The sequence below is a fragment of the Meriones unguiculatus genome, chromosome 2 (assembly GCF_030254825.1).
Source record: "Meriones unguiculatus strain TT.TT164.6M chromosome 2, Bangor_MerUng_6.1, whole genome shotgun sequence".
Taxonomy (NCBI): Eukaryota; Metazoa; Chordata; class Mammalia; order Rodentia; family Muridae; genus Meriones; species Meriones unguiculatus.
This window is the reverse complement of record NC_083350.1, coordinates 28,395,169-28,408,624: the sequence shown is the minus strand read 5'-3', so window position 1 is coordinate 28,408,624 and position 13,456 is coordinate 28,395,169. Positions and strand designations below refer to the sequence as shown.

The following is a 13,456-nucleotide window of genomic DNA, read 5'->3' as shown; positions in this document are numbered from 1 at the left end:
GGGCCTCCCCATAGACAATCCGTCACCCACCAGTAGCTACTGAAAGCCCTTCTCACTTCCACATTATAGAGTACCAGGGCCCAGGGGGGCAAAGAATGGGGGAACATCTACTATCTCCAGAATCACCAAGGCTTCAGGCCAGCTGAGGCCAGTGGGCTCTTTCCTGTAAACCACAGCCTTGCCTAGCCAGTCACCATATTTGTCAGGTAGTTCATGATGCTCCCATCCCCAGAAACACCTCCCTCAACCTTTGGAGACACATAATCATCCTTAACATCCCACTTCCAATGTCATGCCCTCTCTGAAGTCATTCCCAGCCACGCCGTTCCCACCCCAGGCCTATCCTTTAGAGCCTCCCATCCCTTGCTGGAGGATGGGAATACAGTCCTAAAACCAGAAGGGAGACTGTGTGTTCCCTGGTGTACATGGTTTTCTTTCATTTAGGAGATTTCCCCTAGTGGTCAGAACCTTTATTACATCTCTTTCAAAAGGGCACACCCACAACTGCCTCGCAAGCATGATGACCGGAGTTTAGATCACCTACACAGCCCACCTACAACCTCCCAGTGCTCAGGAGGCAGCCCCTGGGGCTCCTCCCGCAGTCTGTCTAGTTTAACTACCCAAATTAGAGAGCTCTGGGTTCAAGCGGCAGACCCTGTTTGCTACAGGATGCAAGGAAGAAAGTACTTAGGAAAGACAGCTGACACCAACCTCCGGCCTCCACACCCAACATGTGCACTCAACTCACACGTGCCCACACACATGCCTGCACGCCTGTGCTCACACCACGCATGCACCAACACACAGCATGTTCCAGTAACAATCAGGTGCACATCTCTCTATCTGCCATCCACTGAGACCCTGCCTACCTAGCTGGCTTTTAGGGCCTTAGAAAATAAGCTTTGCTTCCTTGCTTCTCCCCAAGCCCTGGGTATCACACACAGGTGAGGAGCAGGTCTCAGTTATCAATGAAGCTTCCACTTTCTCTCAGATCCTGAGGTCTCCAGATATGACATACCTCCCAGGCAAGGTTCCTTAACAGTCACATGGAAAGCACTAAGTCTTCACTCAAAACTGATTCTTGCCAACTTTGACTTAGTCTTTCATTCCTCCAAGAATCCCAGAGGTCCCTCTAATAAAATCATAACAAGTTACAATTAGAATCATCACCATGACTGGTACTGACACCACGTGTGAAACATTTACCATGAGCCTCACACTTTGCTTACCACCTTTTATACTTTATCTCATGTAATCCTTACACTGATAGGTCAATATCCTCATTTACAGCTGAGAAAAATGAGGCCTAAACACTCAGTTTCCCAAAATCACAAAACTAGTCCATTGCATGGCTGAAATTTGAACCCAGACCCCATGAAAAGGAGTGTTCCAGAGCCACAGCGGACCCTCAGCTGTGAAGTTTGAGAGGGACCACAGCACAGAGGCCTCCAGCCTTTAGCCCAACTTCCATTGCACTCTCCCAATCCCAGCCTTAGCTTTCCTGCCAAGGTGCTAGAGATAATGAATGAGATGCTCTGGTCGTCATGGAGACACCATGGCAACCCAGCACTTTCGGGAAATACCACAGTAACTGTGGCCACCGCTCTAGAGTTGAAAGTCACTCCCTTTCCTACATCCCTGCCTCAAAGTGCTGCTTCTCCACAACCCTCCCTGGGACCCGTAGGAAATGGAAGACTTCTTATAAAGCAAGCTGTTCAGAGCATGGCAGCAGGAGAGGGGGCAAGCTACTTGGCTCAGATGAAAAGGTAGACTCCAGGACTGAGATAGAGAGCCCCAGGAACTGACAGGACTGAGGGAGCTGTACATTTGAGGGTGAAGTGTATCACCACGTGCCAGGAGGTCCTGAGAAGCACTATATGCTCATCTTCCCGAACACCATCAGACAAAGAAGCTAAGTGGCTGCTAACCGAAGTCAGGGCTCAGGCTGACGGCAGCCTGCCAGGCTGGAATCCTGCCTTCAATATTTACCAGCCTGTGACCTTTAGACAAATCTCTTAACTTCTCTGAACTTCAGTTTCCCTTCCACTCCTGGAAAAAAAAATGTTGTAGTTGTGTCATATTCCTTTCTATTCTGTGGATGGCTGGGTATAGTGGCTTATACCTGTAATCTCAGCACACAAGAAGCTGAGGCAGGAGGACTGCTGAGAGTTTGAGGCTAGCTTGGGCTAGAGACTTTTTAAAGGTGTGTATGTGTGTTTGTGTGCGGTATGTGTCTCTGTCTCTGGGTGTGCTGTCTGTATGTGTGGTATGGTGTGTGCAGATGTCAATGCTCATAATCAAGATGTGAAGAGGCCAGAGGAAGACACTGTTATCCTCCTCTACACTCTGCACCTTATTCCTTTGAGACAGTCTCTCACTGAACCTGAAATCTGCCATTTTTCAGCTAGGCTGACAGCCAGCAGGCTCCAGTAATCCTCCTGTTTCTATCCTACTCTCCAACACATGTAGCTACGCCTGGCTATTGGCCGAACCTACCTTCAGGCACTGGTGCTGGGGCTCCAAATTCAGTACCCTTATGCTCGGAGCCATCTCTCCAGCCCCAGACCCTATCTTAAAAATAAAGAACAAGAAAAGAAGGGTTGGAGAGATGGCTCGGAGGTTAAGAACACTGTTTGCTCTTCCAGAGGTCCTGAGTCTAATTCCCAGCAACCACATGGTGGCTCACGACCATCTATAAAGAGATCTGGTGCCTTCTGGAGTACAGGTGTACATGCAGGCAGAATACTGTATACACAATAAATAAATCTTTAAAAAAAAAAGAAGAAAACGTTCACAAGCAAGATTAGGAACCATATTCACAGTCATCAAAACATATGCCTTAACTTTCTCGTGAACTCTGCAAAGGATTGTTTTGATCTTCTTACCTGTGTTTTGAATCTTAGCATTTCAAAAAGCATCTAATGGGCTGGAGAGATGGCTCAATAACTAAGAGCCCTAGCTGTTCTTCCAGAGGACCCAGGTTCGGTTCCCAGCACCCACATGGCAGCTCATAACTGTCCATAACCTTAGTTCCAGAGCCTCTGACACCCTCTTTTGGACTCCACAGAAACCAGGCACACTTGTGGTGCACAAATATTCATGCAAGCAGAACACTGTTCACATAACTTTTAAAAATTAACAATAAAAACATCAAAAAATAATTAATTTAATTTTTAAAAAATCACTCCAAACCAGGCATGGTAGCACATGCCTATAATCCCAGCACTCTGAGAGGCAGAGGCAGGTGGATCACTGTGAGTTTGAGGTCAGCTTGGTCTACAAAGTGAGTCCAGAACAGCCAAGGCTACACAGAAAAACCCTGTCTCGAGAAAAAAACAAAAAACAAACAAACAAAAAAACCCACTCCAAATTAGCTTTTAAAAAATAAACAAAGCCAGGCACAGTGGTACATGCATTTAATCCTAGCATTCAGGAGACAGAGGCAGCTGAATATCTGTCAATTCCAGGCCAGACTGGTCTACAATAAGTTTCAAGCCAATCATACCTTGTTTCAAAATGAAACAAAACAGGATCTGGTCTAGAAGATAGGGGATAAGAGGATAAAAACAGAAAGGAAATCAGAAGGAGAAGCTTCTGGAAAGATAACAGTTTGACATCACCCTAGGAGCTGGAAGCACCAGATGACCTGCCAGTTCCCTCAGTCTGTCTGCCACACACCAGGAGGTGCCAGGGACAGCACCAGGCACTGATGAGGCAGTGGTGACCCGGGGCCTCAGGGATGTTTTCCGGTAGCTTTGGGAGTCTTAGTTCTCTGGTGAGTGAAGGAAGGTCCTCACAGCCCGGTACGTATCTTATTTCCAATCCAAGCCATTCCTGAGAATTCTGGGACCCACCTTCCAATACACATACAACAGGCACACTGTCACACACAGCAATGCTTAAAGGCATCACTGTGGGCATCCAGGCCACACAGACACTGAGAGCTGAGGAGGAACCCTGCAGGCAGTTCCAAAGAGTTTTCGTGGTACAAGTTGGCCAAGGACTTCGGAGGACTGGGTGGTGGCAGCTGTAGGCCCAGACACTGGTCTCACATGCACCTAGAGCCATGCCCCACAGCTGGCCCAGCTCCTCCCAGGGTTACACCCCTCAAGTCACACCACCACCCACCACCCAGACACACCCTGCAGCTGAGCCACACCCCACATCCACCCGGTCTGGTCTGCTCCACCCTCCAGAGCCATCGAAGTGAAGAAAATCCTCCACATTTGCTTCCCAGCTGTGGGAGAGCTGTTTCTTTCTAAGTTCTCCCCAGGAGGCCGAGACAAGGAGCAATCCCTTCCTGGTGGAGTTGGCAGCACTCCAATCCCCCATGATCCCACAGTGCTGACTGACCTGTGGCCAAGCTGCGGAATGCCTATCGGTCACCCCACCACTACCACAGCCACCAATAGCCAAAGACTGTACTTGGTTTGGCTTGGACTCAGAGGGCCACAAGGCCATAGTCCACCCTGAAGTGAGTACACAGGGCACTGAGGACAGAGAGAGAAAAAGGAAGAGACTCTTTGAATTGTACCAACCAGGAATGCCCTGCTCCCACCTACATGGACCCCTTTTCTTATCCACTAAAGCTCTACCTACTGCCTACAAAACCAGGTCCTACTGGGAGTCAGACTCTGCCTGCTGTGGGTTTCACAAGCCCTTGGATGAGTGCTCCTCTGCCCTGCCACAAGTTTCCCAAGATAGAGAGGCCCCTGTCGCCAGTGGGTGCTCACAGCAAGGAGCCCTTACTTTCCTCGTCAGCCTGTGGTAGGAGTCTCAAGCCAGCTACACCAGTTACAGCCACTTCCCTTTCCTGGACACCACATGGTGACGTTACCCCCACTCTGCAGCAGCACTGGTGACTTCTATTGCCCTGACTGTCCAGAACAGGAACTGAGATTCACAAGGCTCTTGGCCATGGAGCTGGCTGGGAATCTCAGCTCCAAGCCTAGGCTCTTCCTCAGTGGCCTGATTCACCAGAGACAGCTGCTGCTTGTCTGCACGGTGCATCTCCACTCTCTCTGCGCTGTCCATTGTGCTTCACATGCAGAGACGCCTTCTAAGGGCCCCCACAAAGCCTCCCTCCATCAGCAAGCACACCAACCAGAGCAGTGCTCACCCAGCTTCTTAGCTTGGAAACTTGGTCTGGGTCCCCTCCTGGCAGGCAAAGGCAGGCCCAAGACTGTGGGTGGCTAATGTCTTACTTCCAGCAGAGCCTGCGTTGAAAATTTATCTCTGTACCAGCTCTGAGAAAAGGTTTACCAAGCAAACAAACAGCAGGTGGGGGATGGGCTCTGTGGATAACAAGCCAAGGCAGGACCAGCTAGGTTCCAGGGACACTTTCCAAAAAACAGTACTCTCTGCTCACCCCAATATGCCTAAGACTAGCATCAAATCCATTCCAATTATTTTCCTTAGGTTCTGATCTGATCACAGACACTTAAGAGAATATTCCCTAACAAGTATAACACCCTCCCATATCCCCAAGCTCCCAAACTCCATCCCCATTGACAGCCATAGAAAGCTCCTGGAAGCTTATTGGAGCTGGGCTGAGTATCCTGCTGTGCCCACTACGCTGGGTGGGGTCAGTGGGTGTGCACTTTCTAGAAAGAAAGTGCAGACTCAAAAGAGAGCAAGTGACTGACTTACAGATCACACAGCTGAATAGACATGGAGCTAGAATATGGAATCTACTCCTAAACTCCTTGGACTCCCTTTCCTCAGCCAGGTCCACAGCCAGGAGCTTTGTCTTCCCCCTTTCCTACTGAGCGGTATGGAACACATGCACACTCTATAGTCAGAGGCCTCGTGCTAAAGAACAGAAGGAAAAAGAGTACAAGTCAAAACAGGGCATCTTGTCGTTTGTGCCCAGTGGAGATCAATGTGTGCCTTGAACTCCCCTGGTCTACCTTCCTTTCAGGGAAGAAGGAAATGCCCCCCCTGCCCCCATCTTTCCACTCCAGGCTGCTGAACAGTCCCCTACAGTTTTGAGAAACGGCACATAAACTGACGTGTGAGCCACAGCAGTACCAGCCCTCCCCGGTGTTAGACGCGGAGGATAAGAGGGCAGGGTCCCTGCACCAGCTAGAAGGTCAGAGCTAAGAACAGCAAAGCGGAAGACATCTGGGAAGACATCTGTTGAGCCTGTTTCCCCAGCTGCACACTGAGACACGGTGTGTGCACCACAGCAGGAGCATAGGACCTTTTATGAGAAGCTAATGACAGTTGCCAACAGACTCTCCCCAGATCCACAAAATCTGGGAGGTCACGACCAGTCCCCACTTAATGCCAAGTTAAGAACCATGTCTTTGGCATGCCCCAGTGTGGTGAGTCAAATAAGAATGTCCCCCATAGGCTCATAATGTAATGCCCAAAATTAACCTGTAAGCCCCCCCTGCCCAAGGACCAGGTAACTTCCTGGAATGCTAAGAGTTGTGGTTCTTAGAATATAACAAAAGCCTCATGGGAAAGTATGGTGGCCTTTATAAGGGTTATAAAGTACATGTCTGTAACACGTGTGTCTTAGGGTTTCATTGCTGTGAAAAGACATCGCGTGGCTACAGCAACTCTTATAAAGGAAAACATTTAATTGGGCCTGGCTTACAGTTTAGAGGTTGAGTTCATTATCATCATGGCGGGGAAACATGGCAGCATGCAGGCAGACATGGTGCTAGAGATGGAGCTGAGGATTCAATATCTGGATTCACAGGCAGCAAGGAGAGACCGTGCGTCACATTGAGAGTAGCATGAGTATATAAGACCTCAAAGCCTGCCTTCATGGTGACATACTTCTTCCAACAAGGCCACACCCACTCCAAAAAGATCACACATTAACAGTGCCACGCCCTACAGCCGAACATTCAAATACATGAATCTGTGGGGTCTTTTTTTCTATTCAACTCACCACAACGTGTCTCAGGACCACTTCAGCAGGGAAAATCTAGGGAGTGGTCTTAACCAAAGTCCATCTGCTGGTCGATATTTTAATATTTAATGAACCTTGCTTCTGATTTGTCCCAAAATGGTGGAGTTGTTTTTTCTCTGACAAATCTCAGGACTAACAATATATACGAATGCTTAGTTAGCAGGGCGTAGAACTAACTGAGAAGATTAGAAGGATTAGGAGGTGTGTCCTTGATAGAGAAGGTGTGGCCTTATTGGAGGAAGTTTGTCACTGCGGACTTTGAGGTTTCAAAAGCCCATGCCAGATCCAGCATCTGTCTCTCTCTGTCTCTCAGTCTCTCTCTGCCTGCTTTCCATGGATCAGAATATAAAGCGCTCACCTACTTCTCCAGCACCACGTGTGTTGCCATGCTCTCTGCCGCAGTGATGAGAGACAAAGCTCTGAAACTGTAAGCAAAGCCCCAATTAAGTGCTTTCCTTTCTAAGAGCTGCCTTTAGCTAGTGCTGGCACACACCTTTAAACCCAGCACTCTGGAGGCAGAGGCAGGTAGATCACTGAGTTTGAGGCAAGCCTGGTCTACATACTGAGTTCCAGGACAGCCAGAGCTACACAGAGAAACCCTGACTCCAAAAAATAAATAGATGAGAAAAAAAAAGAGAGAGAGAGAGAGAGAGAAAGAGTTGCCTTGGTCATAGTCTCTTTATAGCAATAGAACAATGACTAAGATGCTCAGTTCCTGTGGTCTGATGGAACAAAAGCCATATATGTGCCCAGAGCTCGTCTTTCCAGGGTCCCCACTGCCCTGAAGGAAATCTTCAGTTCCTGAGTCTGCCTGCCTCCGGTGTTGCTACTGACTCTCCTAGCTATCCCAAGCAGCTGTCAGAGGATGAAACCCTTTTCCTTCAACACCCATTTCTTCTTTCTCCACCCCAACAACCCAGCAGGCCAGCCCTGCCACCCTCCCTATGGTGGCCCATGTTGCCAGGACACTCATTGAACCTGTTTCTCCTCCTGACTGTTGACAGACAGAACCCCAAGCCAGGTTCAGGAACCTGCTGTACACAGGCCCCAGCTGTGTAGGTCTACACACACACACACACACACACACACAAACACACACTGTATAGTAAAGTAACACACATTCAGACAAAACAAGGCAGGGGACTGAGAACAGTAGTCTAGAGGGCCAAGAAGGACAGCACAGACAGGGTACTAGCGCAGGAGTGACAGGACCCACCAGAGCTTCAGGAGTTCAGGCAGTGGCTGCTCAGAAGTTCTGCATCTGGCTGCACCTTTCAAGGGCTCCACACTCACTTCACACAGCTGCACCTAATCCCAGGGCCAGGACAAATGACATTACTGTCTGCCCAGTTCCCTTCTGGAAAGGAGGGAGGGAAGGAGGAAGAGAGAAAGATGGCCCTAGGGCACCCACAGCCAACAACTCTGTTCCAGGAAGCCTCCTGTTCTCTCACTACCTCCCTTGCAGGGCAGCCAGCCTCCTGGACTTCCCAGATCTGCCAAGGCCCAGGGCTCCCCAGAGCAAGCAGAAGCTACCTGCAGGTATCCTTCAGACAAAGGGAAAAGCATGGCCCCAACCCTAGAAGCGTCTGGCTTCTCTGGTCCCTCTCAGCAAAGGCAGCAGAGAGGAGCCGAAGGAGCCCCTGCAACCAACAAGTGGAACTCGGTTCCAGCTGCACTTGACTTCCCATGTGACCTCCACACCCAGCCTTAGCTGTCCTACCTGTCCTGAGAAAAGGACGAAAGACTGGCATTCCCTTTTGGTACCAGCTGGAAGTCAAAAAATCCAGGCCACTGGCTTTTGGCTTCCGACCCAGCCCCAGCTGAGCTGACAGGCCCTTCCCATTGTCCCGCCCCACAGAGGAGGAAAAAAGGTGACTGGCAGAAGTATGGACGGTATCAAAGTCCCTGTGAGTGTCCACACGCTAGAACTGCAAAGCTCTCACACAGCCGTGGCCCAGAGAGAAGCGGCAACTCAGCTCTGCTCACACAGTAAGCTGAGAAAGGTCAGGACAGCCAGGGAATGGCTTCATGGCAACCAACACTCAGAAGTGTCCACCAGACACTTGGCTTCCTAAAGGACACCAAAAAAAGCACAAAGCACTTCATTAACGGCAGAAGCTCAGACCCAAGAGCAGCAGGGGGAGCAGAAAAGGAGGTGAGATAGTGTGGGGTCCCAGGAAGGACACTGCTATCCCTCCCGTCTCCCAGGTTGCAGCACAAGCATGACAGGGGCCCTTGCCAGCTACAGATAATAAATCCTGGAAACCCCTACAGGAAAGGAACAGCCTTCGAAACCTCTTGAGAAGTCACCTGTGGCCCCAGTGTTTGGGAGGATGAGGGAAGAGGTTTGAGAGCTGGGTATCATCTTAGGTTACAAAAACAAAAACAAACAAACAATAAAACACCTGGGCAGCAATGAGGGCATCGCCAGAAGAATTGCCCTAAAACCAGACAGTCCAAAAGATAACAAAGCTCCGGGGGACACTAAAAGCCTGCAGGCCCTAAGGCCAGTACAGAGGAATGCCAGAGGCTAGAATGACTCTGGCCGAGAAAAGCTGGGAGGTGTGGAGCTACAGAAGCCCCTAATCTCCTAAAGGCCTGGTGGGCACAACACAGGCCTGCTGAGACAGAGGACGCTTCCTGAAGGCCCACATGAAAGCAGTCTGTCCCTTCAGACCTGCTGGAGCTTGTCACCATGACAAAAGCCTGCTGCCAATACACCTGGGACATGAGGGGGCTCGGTGCAGTCACTAGGAGGCACAGCTAGCAGAGGGTGGAGGGAGGGGCTAGTGAAGGAGGAGATGGCTTCTCCAGAGAGCAGAGTCCAGAACAAAGGGCACACCTGACCTACTTCAGACAGGATCCATTAAAGTGGACTCAGGGCACTCCCAGTGTCACAGGTATCCCAAAAGGCTCCTGAACAGCTGAGGCTGAGTCCTACCCCACACACTGCTTGCTCCCAGGGCTCTGCCCAGTGAAGCAAGCAAGGTGTGGGGGACAGCTGAAACATGGCACAGGCTCCAAGAGTGAGGGCGGCTCTGTGCCTGCACATTTCCCTTGGCTCACTGGAGGCCCAGCTTTGAAATCAAAGCAGCCTGGGACCTCAGGCAAGCACAGTCTCTGGGCTTTCTTTGTTCGTATGTAAAAAAAACAAACAAACAACAACAAAAAGAAAGGTGGCTGGATTGTAGACTGGTCAGCCACCCTCTACTCTTGACCCTCTACTGTGCGCTTCAGCAGAGGCACAGCCAACCTACACCTCACAATGGCCCGGCTCACCACAGCCCAGAATGCCCCTGCTTCCCCTACACCAACTGCTTATTCTCTATGTCTGCAGGACCTGACTTCACAAATGAGGAGACTGTGGCTCTTGGAGGTTAAGCCAACTGTTCAAACCCCCAGTGGGGGAAATACTTAGCTGACATTCAAACCAGTGCCTGTCTTGGCCCTTAATTCCTGACTCTGTGGCACTGGCCACAGTTACCGAAACTCTATCTGGTCCTGAAAAATGCCGTGGATCCTTGTACCTCCCACATTTCCTGGTGCATAATAATCAAACTAAAGTGCAAGGTGGCTAGGAACAGGCAGGTAGAAAGGGGAGCCTACATGGGCACTGAGAACTCTGCAGACTGACCAGTCTACAATCCAGCCACCTGTTCACCATGGTTAATGTCCTCATTGCCACCAGCCGCCTCCTGCCATCTTTGAACCATATGCACTTCCTCACACCATTGCTTTAGAATCACCTGACAGCTTTGAAAAAGAAAAAAAAAAAAAGTAATAGGGATTTCTTTCACATTCCCAGAAGAAGGAAGTTGGGCTCCCACAGGCACATGACTTCCCCTAAAGGCACACAGGAAATGGTCAACTCAAGGCCCACTCCTCTGCCTCCCTCTGCAGAGTTGAGTTCACCACACACTCAACTTGTGAAGCCAACCGGCCTTGGTGACAACCATGAGCACATGTGAGGCCGTATGTCTTGCCAGCATACCACCTGTCATCTCGGCTGACCATCCCCCAACAACCTTGCAAGCTAATGCCTCCACTGATCTCACCGTGCAGAGGGGAGGGATGCTGAGGCTTCCAGTGGGCCACTACTCCCAGGATGGCTATGCTATGTACAAAGAAAAGAGCTGGATGGCTCAAACCCAGGCCAGAGCCTGAGGCCTAGACCTCTAGAAAGGGACAAGAGGTCAGCCATACCAAGCAGTGTAAGTGCCTGGCAGGGAATGGCAAAATTACGACAACAGAAGGACAAACAAAGCTCGTGGGGAGCCACAAGAGGGAGACTGATATAAACGTCTGTCTGGGCACTAGGCCAGGAGTCTGAGCAAGGGACACAAGAACAGAAGGAGGTGACAGACAAGAGGGGAAGGCCACGTGCAATCTTGGTCAAGAGTCTTGCTTTTCTCTGGATCTCAGTCTACGCAGGTGCTAAGGAAGTTGGTGAAGGGTCTCCAGAACCTTTCCCACATACCTAATGACCCCTGGACCCTGAGAAAACAAGCACTGCCCAGTGTTGCCCCAGGGACTATGAAACGTCCTTGGCTGTCCTGGCAGAGCTTAACTGCTGGAAAAGGCTTACAGAAGCACAGGGTTCAACTGGCATGCCTGGGCCAGTGAAGTGTGTGTGGGTCCTTAGGGGGCCACATTCCATTCATTGTCAACCTCTCCATGGCTCTACTGAAGCAGCCACCACCCGGCCTGGATCCAGGCCACATCCAAGTGCACAGAGGAATGCCACTCGAGCCCAGCCTGCCCCACAGCCAGCACTGTTTACAGCCCCAACTGGTTGTGGGTTTTTTTTTTTTTTTTTTTTTTTTTAGTCAAGGTCTTACTCTGTAGTCTAGGTGGACCTCAAATGCTGTGGTACCCATACTTGAACTCCTAGGATCAAGTGATCCCCTGCCTCAGCCCCTAGAGTACTTAGCACTAGAAGTATGCACAGACACACCTAACTCAATGTCTGGAATGCCCCTTAAGTCCCCTCAATGTTACCTACTCCTCCAAGCCTATCTGACATATTTCCCTAAGGCTAACCACTGGATGGCAGGGACAAGGAGTCTCTAGGGGGAAAAAAAAAAAAAACAAACAAAACACCTGCGCTGCCATGCCAACTCAACAAAGACTCTCAGCTAGGGAAGATACAAGGCTGAGGACACTTAACCCTGGCCAGCCCCGTTCTCACTCTGAGGGACTTGGCTAAGATTCTGAGCAAGATACGTGGGAAACAAAAGGAGGTAGCAACGTAAGGAGACCTTCTGGGACTTTGCTTAAGCCTCATACCATTTACTTGGCTCAGTTTACTTGGCTTTGAGGGAAATCCCTGGAAACCCAGATCTCCACACCTACAGCTGCCCCATCAAACCACAAATAAATGTGTTCTTGCTTGAAAAACTGCCATGGCTTCCATAACCTAGTAGGCAAAACCTCTTATCTTGATGGACCACACGCACAGGTCATTGCAGCTAACAGCTTCTTCCAGTTGAGTGTGGTGTCAGATCTTTGTGAAGTGTTTTCTGCATATCTCTCAGTGACTTTCAAAGTAACCCTGTGAAGCAGATGTATGAGGATGGGCTCATTTATACAGAAAACAGAGATTCAGAAGTGCTTTCATTTTCCCAGAGTCTCACAGCCTAGCAGCAGAGAAAGGCCTCGCCGTCCACTTGCCTGAGTCTAAACCCAAATTCTTAATCACTGTAATATGCTGTCTCTTCAAATGTTCCCTGCTACCCTTGGAACTCCAGGCCAGGGCAATACTGCTGTGCAGAAGAGGGTAAAGCAAAGCAGAGAGCCAGAGCCTGAGGGCCCCACCCTCCTTCAAGCTCCCCTAGGCCCATCAAAAACAAACTTCCCTTCCATGAGGCATGCCAGACAGGGTCCAAGAACTTCAACAGGACCTCGAGCCCTCTCTGTCAGGAGGAAGGGAAAGGCAGGCAGTAGAGAGAACTGAGGCAGCTAACCACCTGTCTCAGAGCTGGGGAGGACAAGGGACACCTTACAACCCAACAGCTCTTGGGGCCACCAGGTACTTTCCACAAGTGTGTGCCACACCCCAACAAAACTGACCAGAAATCACCATCTCTCTCTCCAAGCCTGCCTGTCCTCAGCCTTCCCTGTCTTCAGCTAGTGTCAACAATGTCCTTCCAGTACCTCCAGCCAGCAACACTCCCCTCTCACACCCACATCTAATCCCTCAGCAAATCTGTCAGCTCATCCTGCAAGATAAATCCAGAGGCCACTCCTAGTGACCCCCACCCTCCCTGCCATTGAGCCACCACGTTTTTCATCTGGGGGCTATGGTCATCTCCTGGCAGTTCATCCTGCGTAGCACCTGCCCCTCCCAGTTTCTCTTCAGGAGGTAGGTAGCTACATGATCCCTCTGCATGAAGGGCTAAGCAGCTCAGTCCTCCACCCCAAGCCCTCTAGCAGCTTCTCCTTTCCTCAGACCTGAACAGCAAAGTCCTCCCTCCTAAGGAGCCCTTTCCCACCCACCCTCCCACCTTCTGCCTGTCCAGTACCTTGCTGCTC

The 13,456-nt window shown here is 50.2% G+C and overlaps 1 protein-coding gene across 7 annotated transcripts in view; it reads right to left on the bottom strand.

Moving 5' to 3' along the window:
- Positions 1-13,456, bottom strand: part of Ndst1 (N-deacetylase and N-sulfotransferase 1) — a 90,112-nt gene that overhangs the window by 34,411 nt on the left and 42,245 nt on the right. The window contains exon 1 of one of the 7 annotated variants that reach the window (XM_021633668.2): positions 8,646-8,742. The exons of 5 other annotated variants lie outside the window; for them this stretch is intronic. The gene's annotated coding sequence lies outside the window, so the exon portion shown is untranslated. Of the gene's footprint in view, positions 1-5,119; positions 5,237-8,645; positions 8,743-13,456 lie in introns of those variants that run through there. One more of the 7 variants, XM_021633672.2, reaches the window with a different exon arrangement.